Genomic DNA, 26,391 nt, shown 5'->3' with positions numbered 1-26,391 from the left:
GGTGAGTCACTCTGTCTCTCCTACCTCTGTCACAATTTCTCCATAATTACCTCCTCCTCCCACTCATCAGTGGCCAGCAGCTGGGAGCATAACAGGCCTCCAAGGAGCTTCCCTTGTCTCAAGCACAGCTTACACAATACCTGAGCTTTTTCTCAGAGAAGGCATCTGAGCTTTTCTAGCCCAGCCAGGAAGGGAATGGGCAGGAGGTAAGGGGAGGGGGACTGAGAGCTAGAAGGAGGGGGTTAGAGAAGTAAACAAGCAATTTTCTTTCTCTCCTCCCATAAAACCAAATCATTTGTGTCCACTTGCAAAATGCCAGGCAATCCGTATGTGCTGCGTGAGCACCAGTCTTCCATTAAGGGATCTCCCTTTCTGCCTGTTAAGGACACACAAAACTGAAGGCAAAGGAGAGATTTTCCTCCTTTTCACTGTCCTCTCTCCACAGTCACAATTTCAAGTCCATCTTATAGTATCCAAGAGGAAAGCTAAGTTCAGAAGCCAGATGGGGCTTCATGGATTTTTTGGATGAACAAACACTTATAATTAGCCCTGAGCTCCATTTTTGTTGATGCTGGAGAGACAGTCATTTTGATCTCAGCTGCAGCATAGTAAACATTATATTATGGTCTAGCACATGAATAGCAGGCTGTAATCCATTCTCTGTTTCTTCTATAGGAAAAGAATCATGATTCCACAAAGATGGGTCAACGACAGCCATGCAAAGAGAATGTTTCATACCCAACAGAGCTGCACTACTTGAAAGGAAAAATATGCTTGAGAAACTGTCCCAGAATATTTTCTCCCTTCTTCTATCCCAATACTTTCATAAATGTCAAGTTTGTTCCTGCATAAGCCCGTGAGACTAATTGACAGTTGTGCCTAATTAACTGTACGTCAAAGCTTATTCAAGTGGAGTCACAAACGTCAAAAAGCTAAAGGCTAACATGCCTATAGTTTCTTATTCATATCCATAATGGAAAAGATGAATCAATAGGAAAGAAGTGTGTCAGAGAATTTATCCAAAGAAACTATCTTCAACTGCAAAAATTATGATTATTTCTACTAGCTGGTTCTGAAACAGTAGATTTACATAATTTGGATTTCAGAGTTGCATTCAAACAGGAACTATGTTGTATTCAATTACCTAAAGGGCCATCATCAATCTAACTTCTGCAAGTTTCTCTTTGAAGTTCATAAGCAATTAAAGATCTGTGAAGTTAAAGAAGACCTATCCTCTCTTTACATAAATGTACTTCAATGAAGCTATGGTTACATATTCTAACTCAATTTTACAGAAAAAAACCCCAACAGAATAGACTTAGATTGTGACTGACATTTGAAATCAAAGTTAATTTTCTGATACTGTCCTTATTCAATGTATAGAAAGCATGTGGCATAAAATCTTTAAGGCATCCTACTGAAAAAAATGCAACCGTCTTTGTACTCCTTGGTTGAGCACAGAATCTTTCATGTGAAAAAGACATCTGAAATCTCTCTCTAGTTTTGCAGTCCATGTTTTTTCTGCTACCTGAGTAATTTATAACCAGGAGACTAAATTACATCTGGAGCCCACACAGAAAATAAAATATATACACCTACCAGACTAATTAGTGAAGGCATTATTCATAAAAAATGTGTTTGTTTTGTTTGCCGATTTACTACTTCAACAATTGCCAGTCAAATATCGATAACCCTGCTGGACTGAAGTTTGGCTTTTAGACTCACCTCTGAAAGCCTCTGAAGGAATTATCTTGTCAAGGTGGCCTAAATTACAAGTAGAAGCACTTCATGGAAAAACCATCAAATCAAATGCAAAGGGCAGTTTTGCCCTGGCACTTCTCCCAATGGTCAAATAGATTCTCACCGCCACTCCACCAAATCTTTATTCAGACCTGAACTAAGCAGGAATATTGGCACAAAAAATGTGCTGCTGACAAGCTTCATTATCATTATCTTTCATTAATTTAACAGATGTTTATAATTTCAGTAGCATTTTAATGGTAAAGACAACTTACCATGTCAAGAACAGATTGTTTTAAACTACCTGTAAATCTTTACAAGAAAGAGCAGTTATATTTATTCCAAAGGCATTTGCTTATTTCAGCTTCATACTTGTTAAACAGTGTTTTATAAATTCAATTTTGACTCCCACAGCAGGAGTTATCTAAGTACTGGGAACGCACGCTGTGGATAGACCTTGCAACAGGCACTGATCCTCACTGGTCCCTTTTACTCTTGTCAAAGAGGAGGAAAAGAGGTTTTCAGATTACCCAAAATGTCTCATTTTTTAAAAAGTTTTTCTTCTTCCTACACACATTTATCTGAACAAACAAGTCCCTGTGTAACAGGTGCTGCTCCTCTTTGGCCATGTACACATGGCTTTGCATACACTGCAATGCAGTGAGTACATGGCCAAAGCTTGCTTCATTGGCCCTGGGGACACTGATGTTTCTACAGAAGTTAGGAAAGGTTGTAATCTTTACCCAAATTTAATCTGCCTCTAACAAGGTGCAATGGATTAAGCAGTGCAAGTGATATTTTTGGGGGGCAATTAGAAGGTCTTGTATCTGTCACTCCTGTGGCAAGACTTGTCCCCAGAGCCAATGAAGCAAGCTTTAGCCTGTTGCCAACAAGGGGACAGGCAACATAGGGGCTTGAAGAATCTCTACCAACATCCCCACTTTTCCAGCTTCACAGAAAAAAAACAGAATTCCAGACTAGCAAGACTGCAGTTTTGGGAGAGGGAATCACAGTTAACCTTGGCCACGGTAAACAGTCACTGGTCCTCTTCTTTAAGTAAAAGTGGCACCAAGAAAATCACCAATTCTGTGATTTTCTCACCAAATGCTTTTCTTTGTCACTGAAAAACACAAAAAAGTGTAATGCCTGCTCATTAATTCCTCAGATTTGGGTCATTATTAGACCCCTATACAAAAACCCTCCAATTCAATCACAGAACATGCTCATAATAAAACACATTCATGAATCATTTCAGCTTACTTAAATAAATGAATCGTGTTTCAGACTTGAAAGCATTCTCTTCCAACATCTTCATTAAAGGCAACTATAGAGAAATCTAAAGCCATACTCAAGTCTCTCCTGTTTTCCTGTTACCTAAAGATGGTACTATAATATTTTAATCCTCCTATCAAAGGAAGCAATCCACACTCAGAGCAAGAGAATAGAAGCATAAACACTCTCAGGACTGAATAAAAGTATTTGAGTGACAAATTTCTATGCATTGGGCAATCTACATCCACCTTAACCTCTACATTTAGTATATCAAAATCGTATATATCGACAAATAATGATGTCTACTGGGGAGAGGGGGGGTTCAGAGGGACAAGATTCAGACAAAACAATAGGAAACTGGAATTTCAGTATTTTAGAGACAAATATGTTAGAAAGTTAATTTTAAAAAATCTTATTCTTCTTGCAGTTGAAAGTTGAAAAATCTTATTCTTCTTGCAGCCTTTCTAATAGTTTACAATAACAATTGGAATCCCCAAAGGTTTTTTATGGAAGATACCAGAACAGATGGAGTAGGAAGTGAAGTCCAAATAATTAGAAGTGGAACAGATTATCTTGCATTTTCCCTAAATAACTGCATCACAATTCCCTGCCCGTACCACCAGGAAGAGCTCTGTCCTTCCTGTACTTGCAGGACGTGTGACTCACGCTGCTGTCCCCTCCCTCATGCAGTTGTCCCTCCTGTGGCTCAGGACCTGCACACCTGCACGGGAAGCAGCAGAGCTTACAGCAGTTTTGCTTCACTGTTTATTTCACACGTTTCTCCTCAGCATTTTCATTCCCAAGCCAAAGAATGCCACAAGCACTGCACTGCTATCAAAGCAAGTTTGTTAGCACTGGCTCCTTGTCAAGTCTAAGCAATTAAATAAATTACAAAACATCCTTTACTATATTTAGAAGAAACATGCTGGCTGGAGCACAATTGCAATTTGTTATTATCTGTAGATACTATGGAAATATTTGCCATTAGTTTCTTAAAAGAGATCATTCTCTAGACTTCTAAAGCAACCCAGACTGTTTGTTTGACTGAAAAATAGAGTGCCATGTCAAGGCTTAACATGATCAAGCTCAGAAAGCTGGATTTTTTCTAATAAACCAGTATCAACTATTAATAAATGCAATGTTCTGGCCTACATTAAGATCAGCTGAATTTTTGCAGTCTATCCCTATTTCTTTTTCTCAGAATCCTCTGGATGGGTCAAGCTTCTCCCCCTGGTCTCCACAGACTGAGTGAGCAGCATTACCCCCTCCTCTGTTCTTATCTGCTTCTAGAAGACATTTCTATGGACTTGTTTTCACTTTGAAGTTTTCCAAGTATAAAAGAAAAAACAGCTGCATCTTTTTCAGCTCTCTGTTCTCCTGCCATCTGGACTAATGGAGATCTTTCTGAAATCGTTAGCATCCTTTTACTTGTTTTGTTTAAACCAGCCCCCACCCTTGCCTTTTGTACTGTCCCAACCCAAATGCAATGAAAGAAGGTGTTTGCTGTGCTGCTGTCACCCTTGATTGAAAACACATCAGGTAACAACTATTGAAGGCACACTATTGTCCAGAGCATGGTGCAACTCCTGTAACAGTCTCCACTGTTTTCCTCAGTGCATGTGCTTTGGTGCTGAGCACCAAGCCTGTGATGGTCCCAGGAATAAGCACTGCACTCTCTTCCCTTCTGGTTCAGGGAACAGAAGTTTTCTTACAAATTGAAGCTTCCCTGATAAAGAACAGGAGCAAAAGAGCCCAACACATATTACCTTGAAAGTTTCATAATTTGGAGAAAAGGCCTTAATTTCAGTTAGTTTTTTAGCGTCTGTTATCCCTTCAAGTCTCATATAACCCAATTGTTCTCAAAATCCAACTCCTGCCCATGAGCAGAAGCACAGGCTTTCTTTCAGGAGGTACTGTGCCCATGAGCAGGAGCACAGGCTTTCTTTCAGGAGGTACTGAGCTGCTACCCACAAAAACCAAACCTGTCTGTCACCAGGAATGCTGCTGAGGGAATCCTTTGTTGTTTGTTGGACAAACAGTTCTATGTTTGCAGCTGGCTTCTTGCTCCTTATTCCCCTTCAATATGCCAACCCCCCAGCTCAGTAGTGCTGTGCACAAAGGTAAGAGGGGTCTAGATCGATACATCCTCACAGATGTGTCTCATCCCTTAACCACCCACATCAGACAACTTCCAATGCTCTTGAACATCATCACAGCTCCAAGAATTTCATGCCTCATTTGCTTTTCCTGCTTAATACACAATCTCCTATACAAAATACAGTTACCCAAGTTGCTTCTTGTTTTCTAAGTTTTTCTATTGATATTGCCCTGTAAATATCCTTCATATAAAAGATTGCTGCAAGAACTAATTTAGGTTATTCGAAGAGGCCTCTTGAAAATATTGGCAACAGAAACCCAGGTCTCCATGAAATGAAATCTATTTTCCTTCCAATTACAATTCTCAAATAACCAGAAATTTCAAAAGAAGTTCACTCCACCCCTTTTCTACCCAAACCATCACAACACCAGTCACAATCTTCCCCTTGCCATCATTTCCATAGCTAGGCATATGCTTTTAAAACCACCATCTTTCTACTTAGAAATAAAAAAAAAAATATACAGGGAAGAAAGGAAGATTTAGAAACCTTTATGATATTGTCCATATAGTCTACACATGTTCCACATTGAACTGAATTGCTCTGCCACATATAGGCCATGCAGCACACAAGCACCTGTCCAAAGGAGATCAAACACATACAAGTTTTTTCTAGCTGTTGCCCCTAACTAAAGCAACAAGAACATCTTCATCAGATTTCCTGGAGGATTTCAATTCCTCCTAATCAGATGACATACTACATCTACTTGTTTTCAGAGCCCACCCTCTTGAACATCTTCAGCAAGGGGCAAGCCAGAGCTCAAGCTTTACAAGTTACCAGTGCATCCTGTAGCACCACACCTGGAAACAAACAGTGCAGAGAGCTCACTCCACAGATGAGAGCAGGAGCTAGGCTTAGCACTTCTCTCACCTAACAATACAAAGAAAGGCACTTGAACCTGCCTGTGGAAAGAGCACAAGAGTTCTGTAGGTCATTCACCAAAGGAAGGCAAGTACTACAAATTTACCAGTGCCTTACAATATTCAGAAGCTTCATATGTTTTTGCTGTGACCCCACAATCATGAATGATTTTAGCAAGCCAAAACGTATAATAAAATACAGACCATGTAGTCCTGTAAAGGCTTCCCAGTATTAATCAGTGCCATGGTGCTTACTTAAGTCACTAAGGGTATAATCCACCACCTCTGCAGCACTTCAACATATACATATACACATATAAACAAACAGCTTAAGACTCAGAGGTAAATAATAATTTCATTTCAACATGGTGCTTTTGTGACTTTGGGTGCTGTGAAATAGTGAGCAGCTATCAAGCCTGAACAAACCTGGGCTGTTGTAATTGTGTGTTTAGCTTTGATGATCTGTGAGAAAAGCACACTGTATGCCTGAAATGTGCCCCGTGATTCTTGGGGCTGTCCTGTGCAGGAGCTGGAGCTGGACTTTGAAGATCCCTGTGGGTCTCTTCCTACTCAGAATAATCTGTGATTATGTGAGTATTTGCAACTTGACCCTGGAAGAAGGGCAGCCTGCTATTCGACATTAAAATATAACCTAAAAGACTAATAAACTGAATTTCACTGGCTTTTTCCCTGCTATTCTTAGAATTAAACTTAAAAGGCTTACTAGCTAGCTGTCTGCTACAGAGCTGCATTTAAAATAACTTCTGGAGGAAGAAAGAAACAAAAAAATGAAAAGAAATGGTGTCTGAAATTTTTGAAGAGTTCATAAAAGGGGACCTCGGAGCACAGGGTTACAGCCAGCATGGGGTCACGGCATTCAGAAGATCAAAGTCCACACATCCTGTCTCTCTTGAATTAAGGTGCACTGCTTTACTTATTCTCAAAGTCAGCATTGATGAATAAGTAAGAACTTGAAAATTTATAAAACTAAAATAGATGCTGTCTACCCTCTATTTATAAAGGGAGAAGAAAGACAGTAGATTTCAAATTAACAGATCTGCTAGCCCAGACTGCTGCATTTGTGATGTTATTGAACATTAATGAAACACCAGTAACTGACTAAAAATGTTATTTTGACTTGGGGTGCAGCAGTGCTCCAGCCCTGCCAAGGCTGGGTCATAAAGACTTTTGATGCAAAGAATGTATGACATGAACTTAGGCAACTCCATCCTCAGCTTACCTTCAGAAAGGGAGAAGGAAAAAAAAAATGAAAAAGAAGCAGGTAACAGAATGTTTCTGTTAAGTTAAATTGAGATTGGACCAAATAAGAATTTTTTTACTCAAACACTTGAACTGAACAGTGCTTCAAATGATATAAGCCTTTCAAAAAACGGCTTCTTTTTTCTTCTAGTTTCCCAGAGACTAATTAATATCACTTTAATATGATTCATTTCACAAACTAAATGTAATTAATCAAACAGTATGCTAAAAATAAAGACAAATAAAGAGAAGTTGAAAGCATTTTTTGAAAATGTGCTGTGCAGCCTGCCTCTCCTTTCCATGATGACACCAGGACAGGCTGGGCAGCCTCACTGCTCCTCTTCTCCTAACACTCCCCTTGAGGCAGCACAGGGAATCAGACCAGTTGTAGACAAACACAAACCAACAAAAGAGAAACTTGCCTTCAAGCAGCCCAGTCAGCTGAAGTCATCTTTGGGAAACAGAGAGTACCAAGTTGGTGGCAGCAAAAAAGAAAAATTTTGTGAGCACTGATGTATCTCATTGTCATCCAGACTCATCTGAACTAGCCCTCATCTTCCCTGCAGCATAACAGTCAAATTTCATGCCTGCCACTTTGTGTTTCTGGCTATTTTTCTCAGGATGGTGTCTGTTTAAGCTGCCAACACGGCAGTGTTAACTCAAGTTCACCTTATGAACACAGCAATCCAGTCCTGCATTCCAGAATAGGGATTCCTGCTCATGTGTTGCATTGGTTATTACTCAGCTCCTGATTTCCTTTATATACTTTGGCATAATTCATTTTGCCTTTTCTTCAAAAGAAAGATAACCTATTAGTTCTTAAAGTTAGTCTGTTTTTTCTTCTCTTTTAAAATTACTGTGACCCCATCAGCTTTCTCACTGTTCTGGAACCTCTTTTACAAGTACCACAGATCTATATTTTCATCCATGGTGTATTTTCATCTTTGTGGTGTGTCTGTCAGAGCCAGTGCTTTGAAGATTCTGGTTCATTGATACACTCTGACATGTTCTTGCAGGCTTTTTCTGTTTATATTGGCTACTGTCACATGAACATAGCTGATCTTTCTGACAAAAAGTAATTACAAACTGGCTCCATGCAACCCAAACTTTTGGTTTTATCTGACTCTGACGATAACAATCTAAATTTTAATTTGGTATTCTGTAAGTATTGTAAGTGCACTTAGAGATTTCTTTATGTTTGATGCTTCTTTCAGTCTCATTTTATTTTCTAATGTTTTTCCTACAGATTCATGTTGTTCTTCACCATTCTTAGCAATTTAAACCCTTTTCCATTTCCTACCCCCACATACAGCTCTCTTGCTTGAGTCTGTAAGAAATTTTTTTTTGTTTAGCCAAATTAGTCTTGCCACATTTCCTGACTTGCCTCTGCCATGAGACGGTTTGCAGCTGCATTCTTTTTAGGGTTTCTTTAGAAGAACTTTCAAACCCTTACAGTATGCTTGATAAAAATACATGTCCTGATAAGGATATCTTACAGAAAAAAACTCAATCCTCTTTTCAGAACTGCTTTCACTACTGGTTGTTTGGTGTGTTATCATGTTGCAACATTTTGCTGCATAATTAAAAAACCAGGCAAAATGGCTATTCTGTCAGTTTTTCTTCTACTAAAAAGCAGCTCCTCCTCAGTTCTAATAAATAATGCTTTTCCCTATCTTAAAAATAACTGTAAGATTTCACTCTAATTTTAAAAGCAATAATCAATACTTCATATACAGTATCCTTAATGTGAGTTTAAAGATGAATCTAAGCATCAGAAAGATTCTAGCTTACCTCCTGGAACAGGTAGTGTATTTCCCTTTCACTTCTAAATCCCTGGTTATATACTGTGGTAAATAATGGAGCCTGTAATTCTGAGTAGTGAGGAAGAAAAAATGAGCCCTTTTTTTTTTTTGGTCCCTGTTCTGATGCCTGATTTAAGAATGTGCTTAAATTCCCAATCACTGGACTTTAAATTCACATTCAAACATTCTTATTAATTCTCAAGAGTACCACACATCTCTAACCTCACTTCATACTTTGTGACTGGCAAGACTGAAGAGAGGATTTTCTGACTGAAAGGCAGTGCACACTTAACAGAAAGCATATGGTTTGAAATATGACTTTGTATTTCTAAAATGTTCAAAACTTAACAATGAGAGTTGAAACTATATAATTCAAAGAAAGGGTGTTTTGGTTTTGTGACGTGGAAAGAAAAGGCAAAAAGAACAAAGGAGGAAAAATACTGCTGTTGCAAAGGTGTGGCTTCCACCCCCAGTAATGTTTCTAGTAGCTATAATACCACTCCCAGCAAAAGGGAAAGCAAAAACACTGAAATGCTACCCAGATTCTTGGAGAAAGAATTATTCATGTAAGATTTTGAAGTCACAGTTGAAGGCAGTTGATGAGTATATGGTTAGACACAAAGAAATATTTTAAATACTCTATAATATAACTTTGCTTTTCCCTTTTAATTGCTTTTATTTACAAAAACAAGAGAAGCAAGCTTGCTTTTATAAACTTGAGATCTGGGGCGATGACGCATGATGTAAAAAACTCTAGCAAATCATTCAAACGTGGATCTATTACCCTGGTGAAAATCTGTCATCATTCCTTTTAAGTCCAGAGAATCACCAGGATTAGCAGCAGTACAAGTGTGAAATTTGGCTGAATAAATTCAGCTGGAGGAGCTCTGTGCAGAAGCAGCCGCTGCCAGGTCAGACACTATAGTGAACCTTCCCCAGTGCAAAGCAATGGCAAGACAAGGTACCAAAGTATTTGTCACCAGTTTCATGTCCTCTGTTTGATCTACAGCCACAGAAATTGCTACATGCTCTTTGCTGACTCATAGTTCTCAAACTGCTGCACCAAAGAGCCCACTGAGGACATGAAACATGCCAACACTGACTGCAAAGAGGTGAATAAGTGACATTCCACAGGGCAGCACTTGTAGGAGGAACCCAGCGAGGGAGTTGTGCAGAGTGACTTGGAGCGCAGGGAGGGCATCACAGCCCACCCACTCCTCTATCTATTACTGCTTCTAATGGACTCTCCCTCCATCTCTGTGCACATGTCTGAATTATATCATCTCACATAAATATCTGCTGCAGTAGCATGCTAAATCTGCAAGGGAAGGATCAAACACTGGCTCCTTAGTCAAGGTCAAGGCTGGTATGTTTTTGTGGATGCACCAGACATAGTTTCATAGTTCATCATGCATTCCAGAATGGGTTTAAAATATGCCACGTATCTGCCCAGCAGATACAGCCTTTCAGAGTGAAACCATACCCCAGAATACACTCAGTGCCATATAACCCAAGGATTCCAACCCAAGTCGGAATGCTTGGGTTATATGGCACTGAGAGTAGTGCCATATACAGCTGAAGTAGTATAGGGTAGTGCCTACTTGATCACCTGCTTAAGGAACTCCAGCTCCACATTCAGGAGCTGGAGTTCCTTAAGCAGGTGATCAAGTAGGCAGCTCTGAACTTGCATTCTGCAGTTGCAGGTCAATCACCTGAAGAAGGATCCCATTTTTTTTTACACAGTGACCTCCAGGAGAAGCAGAAGTGATCTCCCTCCACCTCCACTGGTGGTACCTACACCTTTGTAACTTCTGTGTCACTATTTGATTTGGGTCTGGGAGAAATTTCTCCATTACTACAGTATATTCTGTCAGCAGAAGGAAGATCAAATAACTGAATTTCGGATTAACTTGCTTTTATGCATTTTGACCAGGAAAATGCATGATGACCTTAGTTGGTTTCAAAGAAAAGATTCTTAGGCATTTGAAAAAGTATAGTCAGATTGGAGGAAACAGAAGAATAAGTCCATTTGCCAATAAGAAAGGGCTTAGATTTATGAGGAAAAGGAAAATTATTCTAAATCTACCTCAAAGATCTAATATGTATCAAGTTTTGGTGGTTTGGGGTTTTGTTTTCTTTGGTTTTTTTTGGTTTTTTTTAAGGTCCATTTTACCATCTTAGCAAAGACAGTTTTCAATCTTACAGTTTTCTGCCAACATGGAGTTTCAGGCTTGTTCGACACCTTTTCAGACATGAAATTCAAACGTCTTCTATTAAACACTTTTCAAAGTTGCACAAAAAAAAATCATGCAAAGTGAAATTTAACCCTAAGGTTTTCTGTTATAAAAGAGCAGAAATATATGTCCCATATCTTAACTGCTTTATGGAGCACACTTGAATTATGGAATACACAGAAATTGATTACTGTGACTAATGCCTCAATTGGAATTAAAAAAAAGAAAGAAAAGAAAGGAAAAAAAAATATCAGTTTTTCCTTAGACAACACTGAAGTCAGAATACAAAACAGCCATAAACATTTTCTTTCTTTCCCCCTCAAAATCATTGTTTGCAACAAAGGATTTCAGAAGAGCAATCATTTAACATGAAAAAAGAAGAATAAATACGCCTCAAAAACAAATTGAGAAACAGTCATCCTGTGACATGAGTTCTCACCTGCAGCAAATTATTTAATTTTTGTGAATTAAATAATCACAAGTTTATTTGATCCATTGTGAAAGATAGGAAAAATTAACTTAAAATGGGAATAAAGAGAAATCATAAGAACAACAGGATTCCAGTGCGGCAAGCATCAGAAAACTGCAGCTGACTTTGAGATTTCAAACTTTGGTGCCTATAAAAACAGAGGTTTTAACATGATGAGCATTGCCCAGTATTTCTATTTCTGTACACACATGCTCAAATATAACAGCAGAGAAAATCTGTAAATCAATTCAAAACCACCCAGTCTTCATATGTTGGGCTAGGTATGGATTGATAAATAACTCTATCAAACAGTGGTGCAGAGTTAAGAAATACTTAGACAAAAAAACTACAGAAAATAAAAATATCTGGACATTTTTTCTGAAAAATTTTTAGTGCTCTAGGTCATGCCATGAAAAATATAAGAAGAAAGGTATAAATAGTAAAAATTCTTGATGTACTTCCAAATAATATTTGAGTTGAAAGAGCAAGGGATTGACCTGCCAGAGTTGCAATTAAGGTGAAGAAGGAAAAAGCCTAATAAAAGCCTAATAACCTGGTCACAGCATGAAGGACAAAGCTCAGACTATCCATGTGTCCTTTACATGAAGGAAGGACTCATAAATCCATCTCTGATAAAGCTTATTGTGATGAGCAGCAGGTACCTTTTAACTGGGAGAGGATTTACCAATTGAAAAGAGTGAGGTAAAGCAAGCTCTGGGAAGTCTAGAAAACACAAAAAGTTCAAAATGGACACCCTTGGAAAAATACATGACAGATATAGAGGCTAGAGGAGGTACAGGTATTTAAAAGACTTCTGAGGTGAATAATTCTGAAAGGTTTTGGAGAATAGAGAGAACTGAAATAAAGAGATGTGAGAAAAACAGGTCTGAACATCATGGAAAGCTTATTGACACCAAGATTATTCTGAGAGATATTTAATGTTCACGGTGGCAGCCTTTTTTAGCTGAACCAAACTGCAGAAATAATCTCCTAAGAGATTTTGAGATTCTCAACAGCACATGCATTTGTATCAAGACTGAATAAAACAGTGCTGTATGTACAAGAGAAGCAATTCTACTCTGGCAAGGAGAGGATTAGATGACCAGCAACGAGTACCATGATTGCACTTGTTAAAAACAATTTGCAATAAGGTATTCATAGTCAGTCATTTTATGAAGTACAAGCATGGCCTTGCTTCATTTAAAGAACGCCATATCTTTTATGCTTTATCATGAGTTTTGATCAAGAGATCAATAAAACAACATTTCACAGAAGCAAATGAAACCACAAGCATATGTTACCAGCTAACACCAATGAAACCCCAATGCAATGCATTTTATTGGGTCCATTTTACAGCAAAAAAGTGAGTCCTTCCTCCACAGTGTTGTCAAAGGCTTAACATTATAATATAGAAATAGACAGAAACAGCTCTATATTTCTCTGTATCTCTATACAGAGTATAATGCTCTAGCTTAAGAAACAAGAACACTTATTTCTGTTTCAAATTTGCATTTTTATTTTCTGATGGTACTTGCAGTCTTTTCCACTTGAAGCGCAGAAGACAATATAAACACTAACAGTGTTTATTTTAATTCTGGAATTATGTACCTATTCCTGTGGTGAAGTAAAGCAGAAAAACTTTTAACAGTTCTGTTAAGAAATCTGGGTGTTGACAATTGAACAATTTAGTAGTTCTCAACACAGGAATAGTTGCAAATTCTGGGAAAAGAAGGTTGCTAAGATTCCCTCTCACTCTGCAAGTGGAATTTTCCACTCCATAAAAATACTATTTTTGTCAAAAAAATTTGTACAGAGTCATGCTACCACTGCACATGAAATGGAAAGTTCCACAGCTGTAATGGAACTGGGATCTTTTGTTCATGGAACACTTTTATTTTCATATTAAGGACAAGTGTGCGTCATAGTCAAAAGCAGCATTGGTTATCTTCACAGTAGATACAAGATTTACAAATTTTATTCCTAAATATCCGTTGTATCTCATTTTAAATGCTAATCTTTCATAATGCTTTCCTAGCAAAGTTCATGATAAAACACCGTGAGCACAGCTGCTAGTTGCCATGTCCCTTACATCTACTCTAACAATCAGCTTGCATACAAAGCACTGGGAGCTGAATCAGCAAAAACCAAAAGGAGCTTCCATTTCGGGACATTAGAATTTGTGCAAGTGGCAACAAAGGAAACTATCTGTCCAAGAACTTATATTTACTCTTTCTAGAGTGATAGCAAGTTTCAGCCATTATTCCTACATGTATCAAAGCATTTTGATCAAAATCTGATCATTGAATCACAGAATCTCAAGTCCTCCAACCCACCTACACGAAATAAAACAAGAATTCTACCTTAAATCTACAATGTCAGTCAAACACTGCATTATTTGAAAATCACTTTACCATAAATAGCACTGAAAATAGTGGGAACAGAGAACAGGTAAGTGACAATCTGGCAGAGAAGAGGGGAAAAAAAAGACCAGCTCCATGGAATTTTGTGTATTCTCCATACACATGTGTATCTCAAAAAACAATAATATCTTTTTACAGATCTATTGACGAGAAGCTACAAAAATCCCTAATATATGTCACAGTGAAAGGAATGGTGGGAAAGATTATGTGATATTTGCAGAATAAATAGAAAATAATGACAAGTGTCAAGATCTTGCTCATAGTCTGGAACTTTAAGTACTTCAAAAAAATTTAAAGGAAAATAATTATAAAGATGATAGTGGTTAATGATGCAGAATAATTGATGTAATTATAACAACTGCTTAGGCATTTCAAGGATCATCCTTCAATAGCAAGAAAGAACTGTTCTGTCTAATACAGGTAAAAACAATATAGACATATCAACCACTTTCCCCTAAAGGTCTGGAATGCCACTGCTCCATGCTTTGCTTATGCTAGGACAATGCTGTAAGATCTCAGCTTAAGTTTTGTCACACAACACATTGACATTTGAAAGGTTGGAAGGTTGACGATGTAGATTACAATTCCAGTTTCATTAAGAGTGTTAAGAAAGTCTAAGTAACTGCGAACTTCAAAAACTCTGTTATTTGATTTGAACTCAATGTGTGCTTTGGGTTTGAGACCCAAAAGACTGCTCAGAAAATTTCATATCTGAGACAAATGAAAACAAATAAGGAAATCAAACTTCAAGCGAGAGTTGGATGTGTTTCTTAGTACAAGTAGGCTAAATGATTAGAATACAACAAATAAACTACACTAAGGTTATCTTCATTTAAGAAGGGCACAAGCAGGTGTAACTGGAGCCATAGGTAAGCAAGGACCACATGAGTATCTGTCCAGTTTTCTGAAGTCTAAGAGAGACATCAGGTGGTATCCTGTGCTGTTGCCAGAGAGTGAAGCTGTTCTGTTTTCCTGCATGAAAATGGGGTTTGTTTGATGCTGCCAAGGAAGCTCTGGAGAGCAGCTGGTTTCACTTTCCATCCTCCATCTTTCTCATGGAGGAGAAACCCTTCTTTGATAACAGACAACTGATAACAGTTCAAGCAATGGGGAACCCCACATTCAGTAAAAGCACTGAGACTTTCACAAATTACAGAGCACTAACACAATACTTTAACTGGAGAAAGTGGCACTCCAATTTAGCTAATTCAAGACTGCCAAAGGTGTCTTGGTACACACTGCACGGACAACATGCATACGTACGTATAAAGAGGCAGAATTCCCACAGTACATCCAGTACCACCAGTTCACATAGATTTGTCAAATATCAGACAAAAATTACTCAAAATAATAGAGTTTTTTTTCATTAACTTAACACATCTGTCACTACTTTGTCTTAAGAATGGATTTCCTTATTTAGCATGTCTCTACATAAAAACTACTATAATTCATATTCTCCCTGCTTTAACATCAATCATCCTTTTAAAAATTTTTTCTCTCATAGTTGGTTTCCAGCACTAGTCTCAGCAGTGTTCAGTCTGACTTTCTCCCGGCTTTTTCCCCCTGAGTTTTTTTCAATTTTACATGTCAGTAAAAGTTCCAAATCCAACACCATGAGATTAAGATAAAAAAACTGATGATAATCTCACCTCAATCCCTTTTTATTTTAATAATTTTAAGGAAAGCATTGCCTTTTCTTTTTTAGCATACTTCCTTTTTCAGCTCAACACTGAAGTGAGATGAGAACTTCAACTTTTATTGCCTTTAGGACCTGACTCTACTTTTCTAAAGCAGCTCTTGTTCTCTGTTCCATCAAGAAACTGAGAAGAAAGCTTGAGCTGCTCTCCAGGTGGCATATATTATACATACAAGGAGCTCTTCACTTTCCATGCAATTCATTCCATCAGAGAAGGTAAACTACAGTTTTGAATTTTAAAGTAAGATCTCATGTATAGTTTATAAAAAAGGCCAATTGCTTCGACCTTACTTTTTCTGGTCTATTTTCTGCTTCAAAGTGCCCCATGCTGCTATACTTCAGCCATCGGTGCAGTATCAATTACTGGCTGTAAGTGACCCTGCACTGGCATCCATTTTGTTGCTATCAACAATCCCTTGAACATTGCAGATTTTTGGCTGGCAACATCACCTACTGCTTTGTTATTACTGCTTAAAGTTGCCATAGAGACAAAAGAACAGCTGAATAGCAATCTTAATTCTCAAGAAATGGTTATTCTTTGGTAATAGGATGCTACTTGCCAGTACAGAGTCTCAGATTCTGATGGAATTTACTTTCAACAATGAGTTTGGAGTCAGAGCCTTGCTAAAAAAAAAAAAAAAAGGCAAAGACAAAAGAGCCTTGTGTTTCCCCCTGCTCACTGTAGTTCTGCTGCTACTGAAGAGGCAAAGGAGACTGTCTGCCTGCTGTGGCACAAGATAAACACAGCAGATGATGACTCCAGCCCCATACCCCGAAGGATAAAACAGCCACTGCACAAAGACCCTTACCTTATTCTCTCTTCTTACATATATATATTCTCTTCTTATGTCTCAAAATAGTAGGCAATAAAGAAGCTTCATGCTTCATCTTCCTCACCAGGTAAAGTGCTTCACCACCTCATGCAAAGTGCTGCTTCATCAACAGAAACACAACACAAGCTAGGAAAAAATTAAGGATTCCCTCCTTGAATTTTTTCCTCTAGCCACACAGATCTGCTTTCTCTCTAGTATGACCCTTCCTGCACAGAGTATGTGCAGAAGCTCAGACTAGCAGCTGAATCCCTCTGCTCACTGCTCCATTAACTCATATTACAGTATAACTTGCAACTGATGGGAATTGAGGGCACTCAGCCTGGGATACTTGGCATCTTTCAGATTCCAGTCCTAGGTTTTGAAATCCTTCCATGTCCCCACAGCTCCTGAGTGGACAGAATGCATGGGATCAAAGCATTACCTTTTCTATCTTAAATCCTGTTGTTGAGAACTCAGAGAATTTCTAAAGATAATTATAAATACCAGATTATCTCTGGTTTGGTACAAACAAAACACAATAAATCAGAACCTTGTCCTGCAAAGCATCCCACAGACAGAGCAAGCAGCTGTCAGGAACAGCTGAAAGAATATTTTCCTGTTCAAGAGCCTTCACCTCACCCTCAACTTGACACTGCTGCCCTGTTCCCAACACCTTAGTGGTAGCATGAACACAAAACCTATTCCATGGGATTGCTGCCTGATCTTCCCTCAGCAGCAGGAGCAGCTTTGGATCCTCCATTTCCTGCCCCATGAGCAGGCCCTGACTTATCTGTTCCTGTAGGGTGAATGATAATAGTCAGGAGGAATATTCTAGCAAGACAAGTAGTAGGGGATAACACAGAAGAGAAGGAGGAAAACTGAGATACAAGCGATTCTTCCATCTCCTCATTGGGCCTCCCTCCTGAAAGATTCCTGCACACCCTTTCCCAGTCACTGAATTTTCTCACCCCCCCTGCCTCTGCTCCTCACAGCCTTGACATCCCACTTGAGGCTCCTTTCACCTCTACCATGGCCTCTTGTGAACCCTCAGCTTTCAACAACCTGGCCTCTGTGCCAAAATACATTTTGTTGACACTTCTGAAAGAACACTTCACACTGACAATCATGAGCTTTTGCTCACAGTGGACAAAATTTGCTTTTACTAAGAAGCCTTGAATTGACTTTGGAGCTCACACAGGAGCAAAAATATTAAATGTTAATATATGAAAGGGCAGGCAGGCTGTAACAGTGGAGGTCTGTTCCTCCAGCTTGGGAGTTTCCAGCTGAGTAAGAACATTCTAATGATAAACTGAAATTAAACACACAGATTCTAGTTTTAAAAATTCTGATCTACAGAAAAGGTGCTTAACATGGAAAAAAAAATCCTTTAAAATTACTACTTTTTGTTCTTTTGAGCAAGTAATTTTCTATCAGTTGAGGGAGAAGAAGATACAATTCAGCATCTCAGACATCACTTATCTAGGGGCTGAGGGACAAGATGTAAACAATCACAACAACAAACAGAAGGAGTAGGAATATAAAAGCAACTTCATCAAAAAGAGGGCCAGACCATATTTTAAATGATCTCCTTGCCCACTCAGGAGTTAGCTCAATGCAACCTCAGCTTTGCCTCAGCAGGTCCTGCTCTAGGCTTGCTCAATCACACAGATTGCACATCTTAGGCAAATCACCTGGGCAGATGCCCAGCAAGAGAAGAGCTCATTTCAAAAAGAGAAAGTGCTCTCCTCTGATGGAGGAGAGAGGCAGCAGCCCCTGTCACAGGGATGCCCAACAACAGCACACAATGCACCCTCTGAGAGCATCCCTCAGGGGCAGCACCCCACCCACACAGCAGCCACTGCTGGATTCTGAGTCTGAGCCACCTCCCAGCCCCAGCTACAGACAGGGAAATGCAGCCTGGCACATCACTGCTGACCCATTGCCAAGCCCAGCTCTACACCTCTCTGAAAAGGACAGCTGAAGGGAAAACACAGATACTACTAATAATCATAATTACAGAATTAACCAGATTGGAAAAGACCTTTGATATCATTAAGTCCAACCTATGACCAAACACCACCTTGTCAAGTAAACCATGGCACTAAGTGCCACAGGCCATCTTTTCATAAACACCTCCAGGGAAGGTGAGTCTAGCACCTCCCATGATGATGAAAATAATAATAATAAACCACAATGACATTTTTGACCCTTGTGCCGCCACAGTCAAGGCTGAATGGAAGGGAAAGAAGTCCACACACCATAAAATGAGGTAAAACTCAAAGAGAAAAGGAAACAAGTTGAGTGGAAGCCTCAGACTCTGTCCCAAGGGTATTTTTATCAAACATGTTTGGAATTGCTCTCACCTTGGGAGCAAAAAAGTCTTTGCTGAAACACAATTTAAAGAAATGTGCAATGGGACAGAAAATAAAAGGTTTCAGTTTAAAGCAATATATGGAAAGACTATTTTATAGGGGAAAGACTTTTAGAAAAGAATATTCAATGAAAAAAAATTCAGATGGAACTCAAAAAGAAACAAAGCAAGACACTGATAATATCAAAGACAAGTTGTATTTGAAGATTAACTTACATTCATAACATATGAGGCATAATGAAATGGTGTGTATTTAAAACTTAGTAGCTATTCAGACAAAATTGTTGTGAGGTACACTGCACTAACATCTATGTGAAGCACAGCCTAATTTATTTAAGGAAACTTGAGAAAAAAACAGACATGTAACCTCTTCAGACAAAGTATGAATCTTTCCTTCACATGACTGAAATTATTATAAATTTTGACTTGCAGTGCTAACAGTTTGCCGAGTATTTCAGCTCCTATATTTCTATTTTTACATACCATAAATAAAGAACAATATCTGGATAAGCCAGGGGTGAAGGAGTAGGGCTCTCAGACTACATAAGAGCAGAGACAGAACTGCATTTAAGACAAACAGTAAACAGAGGTCAAATACATAAAGTTTTTAAAGCTTACCAAATCACAAAATCAAAGAATGATGCAGAAACTGGCAAACACACCTACAGATTACCCAACAACTACTAGCAATAACCACTAAAAGCAGAGATTTTACCACTGTCTTGCTGTATCAGCTAAGAAGTTCCTTGCTGCACTAGTCAGTGAGAAGGTGCCTCCTTTGGTGTGAAGGCACAGATGTGGGAAGCCTTTCCCTCAGGAAGTTTGGCCGAGAGAAGCTGCAGTGCTGCCCTGGCCAGAGCATGGGAGAACTGCCACAGCCACCATGCAATGGCCTTGCAATAGCTCAAATTAAGAAACCTTGCTGCCCTTCTACCAAGTCCAGCTTTCATCTTTTTGATCCTTTTGGTGTGAACAAACATTCCAGATGCAATTTAATTGGAGCTTGCATGTTTTCTCAGAGGTCAATGGCAGATACATCATTATTTATGTTCATATTTCCTTAGGGAATTAATCCTTGGGGTATCAAAGTTTTAAAATTCTGATGAAAGGCCTTCAAATTCCCCCTGAATTTGTATTCATAATTGACAGTATTACATAACTTTTAAGTACTGAATGACTCACAATTGGATACAAAATACTGACTTCATAGAAACTTTGTTATGCTTCTTAATATTTCTTATACTTTCTTTGCTCTGAGGGTCTAGGACTTGAATCCCTGACGTTTGGATTTACAAGAAGCAATTCCTCTCTTTCAAGTAGAAGCACTTCCTTTGTTTAATTTTAAAAAGCAAAGACAGTGCAGAGATCCCAATTTTTGTTACACTTGCATAACTACATCTCAAAGTAGTTCTCAGGCAGCTGTAACAGAAGGATTTCCCAAATCTTACAACTCCAGCTAGGAGAAAATAAATCCATAGGTTTGTAGACTCAGAATGTTAAATGTATCTGGATGAATCTTTCCTATTTAGACTAAGCAATAGAAAGTTTGAATGTGTGTTCTGTGGTTAGTTTTTCTGTAATCAACTAATCCTCCCAGTTCACAAAATCTGCTCATTGCTGTTAACTCAAAATGCTCCTCAGATCCAGGTAATGTATCTTTGGAACATTAAGACTATCACCAGCTCTTAAGTATCACACCACAGCATAGTAAGTCTTTACATTTAATTTGATTGGAATCCCGTAGAAAGAAAGTTATTTACTTGTTTTTGTTTGCTTGTTTGTTCCATTATTATTAAGCTGTAATAGGATCCCATCCCGTTCATTATTTGATACTATTTCTTAATGGCCAAACTTAAAAGGGACTCAAAGTAAAATGATAGTGCTCCTAATATCCCATGGGCAGACTGCTAAAACAGGAAAGTGATACCATTTACAGCTGCTGGAACTAAGCATTTGTCTTAAAGGCCTCTCATGTAATGAAACGTGTTTCAAAGCACCACATATGCACACAGAATGCCACTAAAAGCAGCTCCAAGGCTGCTGCATGCAAAGGAACAGCAACAACCAAATAGAAAATTCCAAGTGTCACCTTTATGATCCTGGTGACCAGAACATGACCAGTCACTAACTTCACACTGTGGGGAAAGCACTGTTCAAAAAGTATCTGTGAGTTGACTCGAAATAAACAATTTTTAAATAAATATTTTAATGAGGTTTTAAAGACCGTTCAGTTCAACCAGGCAACACCATTCCTACCTCCAATACCACGATTAATTTAAAAGGAAATTACTATCTGAACCCCTCACTGGACCACATATGTTTGAGGCATAAATACTGTAAGCAAAGACTGTCCCTTAGTTTGATACACTGTGGTTATAATTAGGAATGAAGAGGTGGAAGAAATGAATGGTATTTCAAAAGCTTAATATTGAGAAAACCAATATCTAGCAATCTATTCAATAAAGCAAAAGGAAAGTGACCCATGGGAAAGGCAGGAAAATCAAATAGCTTAGGACTTTTAAAGGAAGATCGGAGAGTAATGAAATTACTGAGTGAACCTATTTTCATGTGTTTCAATATCAGTTTCACTTGTATTTCAATTGTATTTTTAATATTAAAACTTATAAAATGTATTTTAAATGTGATAATTACCATAATTTTAAAATTTAAAGAACACAGAACCACAGAGTAATTATGTAGTCTCTAACACTGCTATCTTGAAGTATATCCCTTACTATTGAGTATGCTCAGTGAAAAACTGATTAATTTTGTTCTACAGCTAGAATTCTACTTAATCAGAAATGTACATCACTCCCCATGGACGCCTTTGCACTCAAGATGCAAAACTAAAATGGAAATACCCCCCCTCCCTTTTATGAATTTACTTATCTTCCATTTAAACTGGACAAAGACCAGATTTTGTGGATTGCTGATCCTATTTCTGTTCTCACACATGCTCTTATCCATTAGATTAATTCCACTAGCCTTAGAGAAATCATATGAGTAGAGAATAAACACTGAGCAAGCCAGGCATGGCACTTAGAGCAGAAGCACAAGCCCTGGGAGAGTGTGACCTGCAGCACATGAAGCAACTGATGGGCAGTGGAGATGGTGATCAGCCTTTTGCTTTAAAGCATCTCAGAAATGAAACATATCCCTTCAGAGTCCAGCTCCTCATCCCACTGCAGCAGGCAGCAAAGCTTCCAACAAAAGCAGCATTACAAGCTAAAAATTTCAGGGTAAAGGACAACAGTCACAGGGAACCTTCTAAAACCTGCTCATTCAGCTCTATAGCTCAGCAGATGCCATAAGCTATCAAAAGAATGTGAAAGAGAGATGGACACCCTACTCCCTCACCTCTTGGTGTTCCCTACATCTTTTACTGGCTGAACAGCTACTCTTTCATTGCCATCAAAATCACACAAGCATATAAATACTTTTGCAGTTAAACCAAAGGACTGAGTCTATCCTTATTCCTCAATCTTTTCAAAAGCTTTAAACACTTTGAATTACTCTCTTTTCATGTGCTTTCTTGTTCTGCTGTGCTACTACCTGTCATTTCAGAAAGTTGGTGCTAAGTCTTCAAAGACCATTCCAAAACTACTTTTCTGACCTGTTATTGACACTTCTACTTCTTTCAGCTGTGCCACCACAACATGGTGACAGACTTTAGTATATGGTATCTCAAGTCACTAAAAAGCAGTTGGTAATACCAAAAAATTGGTTCATTTTTGCACTGGAAATAAAACCCATGAATCAGCCTAATAGCAGGCCTGGAAGTATTGCCAAACTCTATTAAGAATTGGCTACCTTTTCAGAATTCTTCTAATTTGGTATGTACCCTGAAGTAAACCTAAAACCTCCTGAAGAAAAAAAAAACAAACAAAAAATAAAAAACAACCAAAAAAACCTCAACAACAACAACCTAAAAAGCCAAGGAATTTAGACAAAAGTATGTATGTATTTCCACATTCCTTTTAAAAATTAATCACTGGATGTTTATAAATATATAGAACTTTTAAAAGGAGAAGCTGATCTGTGCCTGACATGTGACAGCCACTTGCTGTAACAACTGCATTCTGCCCTTGAGTTTCATGAAGGCCTCCAATACATGACAGCAAGAACTACTTTCCCAATAAACCTCTAGGGCTGTATTCCTAGGTGATCTTAGGCAACAGAAAAGTAATTTATTTTCCAGAGTCTGCAATAGTTATAATCCTATTTTTAAATGTATATATTATACACAAGGATATAGTCTAATTCAGTTTATTTACAACAATAACAAAGAATAATACAAATTGAACACAACTATAGAATTATATGACAAGTTTAGCAATTTTGGGGGCAGTGCTTTTTGGTTTTTGGGGGGTTTTACTACTATCAGCCTTTTCTCAATCAATCAAATAGGCTATTCTACAGGCTTGGAACACCATTCCAAGCTGTTAAGCAGTGTGGTGAAAGTATGAATGAGTGCTTCATTGAACAAGAAATACAAGTAACCAGGAGCAAGGTATAGGAAGACAAATTTGGGCATTCTTTTGCATTGGACAAATGCCTTAACATTTAATAGTGCATGCATTGCTGTACAGTGACAAGGGGGAAGAGTTCCAAAAGCAATTTTCTTTCCTCCATCCTGAAAGCTCTGTCTTTCTTCAGGTTCCCCATAAGAATCTACAAAGAACAATCTGATTCTGTACTTATCAACTTCATTTTAGCACAAATCACAGCATCATCAAGGGCATACATTTTAGTTACTGTGCCAATAGTTGCTAAAAGCAGAGGAAAAAAAAAAAAATAAAAATCACTTCAGAAGTAGTAGCTTAGCTACACATGAAACTCTCTTTTTTTATACAATTACCACACAATCACAGCCATACAAGGAAGGTGCTAAAAAAGAAAGCAATGCAAATGAAGTTCTGTATGGACATGAAGATCCAGCATGGCCAGCAGGTGGGTTTTGAAAATAAGACACAGGAAGTACTCTGTGTTAATCAGGGTGAGATGCCTCATCACTTGTGGATAACTGCACTTACCACTGTCACACCAGTCTCTACCTCTTCAAGTGAAGAATCTGCTTTAACAGGGAACACTGGACATGGGTTGGGATTTATGCCTCAAGGATGTATATAAAAGTTCTTTGGGGTACACTGCACTTTGAAACATGGAAGACTGAGGTACATTTCTCTTGGCTAATAACTGTTAATGAAATTACCTAATAAAACAGATTTCAACAACAAAGACTACAAAATCAAATTTGGTTTCACAGTATAGGCTGAACTTCACTACCTGGTTTGTATTACTACAGCAGGCAACACATTTAACTAGGAGGTTTGCACATTACTTTTTATTGCAAGACCGTATTTCTCAGTAACTTCTGTCAATCTATTAGCTGAAGTTTTCCTTGCCTAGTTTAAATTTGTTAATTGCTTTAAACTTCAAGTTATTTCTGAGCACAGCTATTATGAGTAACTTGAGTGCATATAAGCTTGAACAAATTAAAACTGATAGATATTACCTGATTAAGATTATCTGAAGCTGGCCACTGCAATGGATTCTTAAAATTTTGAGGGAATTTCTCATATATTCAATGACTTTTGGTACATGAAAGAATTTGCTAAGCCTGTCCACCTAATCACTGGTTTATTGATGTACCTTCTGAAGTGTTGAAAATCATCTTTCCCTCACCTTTGCCTCAGAGAGATTTCAGCAACCTCCCAGAAACTCTGAGCAGCCTCAGAGGAGGCTGCAGGTGCAGGTGACTTCTAAAAGTCACAGGTGACTTCTAAAGCTGATGCCATAGCCAGCACCTTCACATACCTGGTCCCTACAACCACTGCAGCAGAGGAAAACATCAGCAGGGTAAGAGAGTAAAATATCCACTCTCAAACCTGAAAAATTTAGCTCAGCCCCAATATCCCAGTTTCCTCCTCTCGTTCCAATGGACAGGTTTTTTCCAGGAGATTGAGGACAGACAGGTTTTTCTGTAAAGCATTCTCTGCAGGTAGCACATGTGACTAGCAATTGTTCCTACCCAGTGAACTTAGGGAAAAACAACATTTTCTGAGATCTCACAGGAAGGATAATGGAAACAAGAAACATATTTAGCTTCCTCTTAGAGGTTCCTGGATTCAGCAACTTTTTGCTTGAACTGAAAATTGCCAACTTTTATTTTGAGATAATAACATTAGCCTTGTAGATCACAGAATAACAAGAAATAAAAGTATACTGTCCTTTCTTGTCCCCTCTTGGTTTGCACTGAAGTCAGTGCATTCTTGCACTTTTACCTTCCCTCCCACAGTGAGGACAAAAATCTCCCCAAAGGCACAGAGGACAAACAAATAAACATGACTGCAAAGAATTAGAGAAACATCTAAGTTAATCATACATAGAGAAACTCCTTTTTTTTTTTTTTCAGCACAGCAAGCTGTATCAGGATCAGACTTTTCTTTAACTAATCATCACTCTCACTAAAACACCACTGAAGGACCTGATCAGAATCCCAGAAATTAAAGCAGGAGAAAACTGTTCCAAATATAACATACTGAAAAACAATCACTTGTTTTAATCGCACAACTCCAAACCATGGCCAACAAGGTTCTGCAGAATTCAAGCCAAACCCATCCCCAAGCAAACAGGTCTAGCAAAAAGCAAGTTGTTGTTCAGATAGATCCCACCTTCTCTTACCAGTTAAAGCAACATTTGTAGGAGAGAGTGCTGCTTGTCTCCGTGTTCTTTACTCTATTGATTGTTGTGTAAATATTAGGCTTCCTGCTTGTGGAGAAACTACTGCAAAGTTTCTTTCATTTCTGTTTGCACATTTCAAACTTGTGCATGTTTTAGAACAAGGAAGTTTATGTAATGTTCGTCAGAAAGTGCAGTACATCATGGCTCATTTTAATTCAGGTATGAATACATGACACAGATGAATTCACAAAACACTCCTTTCATCTGAAATTTAAGTAGTAACCCTTTTTCTCCTGAAGGCTTAAGCAGCTTTAAGTGATGAAGTGATTAGATTTTTCTGTTTCTTTACAGCAGTGCTGGATTGAAACAGCTTTGGATGAATCTTTCCTGAATTTATTCAAATATGAATACACCATCAACCATAAGAATATTTGAATAAGTCATCCAAAAGATGTCAATGTTCTCTACAGCCATAGAATATCATTTTCAACTTTGCTCAAAGCATTTCAGTATTCCAGCACATGAAAGTATCTTCTCCCCAAAGGCCAAATTTTCAAGATTCGTACTGAACAAGATTTGTACTGAACGAAGTTTGTACTGAACAAACCCAAATAT

The 26,391-nt window shown here is 38.3% G+C and overlaps 1 protein-coding gene across 7 annotated transcripts in view; it reads right to left on the bottom strand.

Moving 5' to 3' along the window:
* The window catches only part of ZNF385B (zinc finger protein 385B), a 149,583-nt gene that overhangs the window by 53,957 nt on the left and 69,235 nt on the right, over positions 1-26,391 (bottom strand). The window lies entirely within an intron of this gene.

This window comes from Agelaius phoeniceus, chromosome 7 (genome assembly GCF_051311805.1).
Source record: "Agelaius phoeniceus isolate bAgePho1 chromosome 7, bAgePho1.hap1, whole genome shotgun sequence".
Taxonomy (NCBI): domain Eukaryota; kingdom Metazoa; phylum Chordata; class Aves; order Passeriformes; family Icteridae; genus Agelaius; species Agelaius phoeniceus.
The sequence above is the reverse complement of the archived record's forward strand: the minus strand, read 5'-3'. Positions and strand labels throughout refer to the sequence as shown.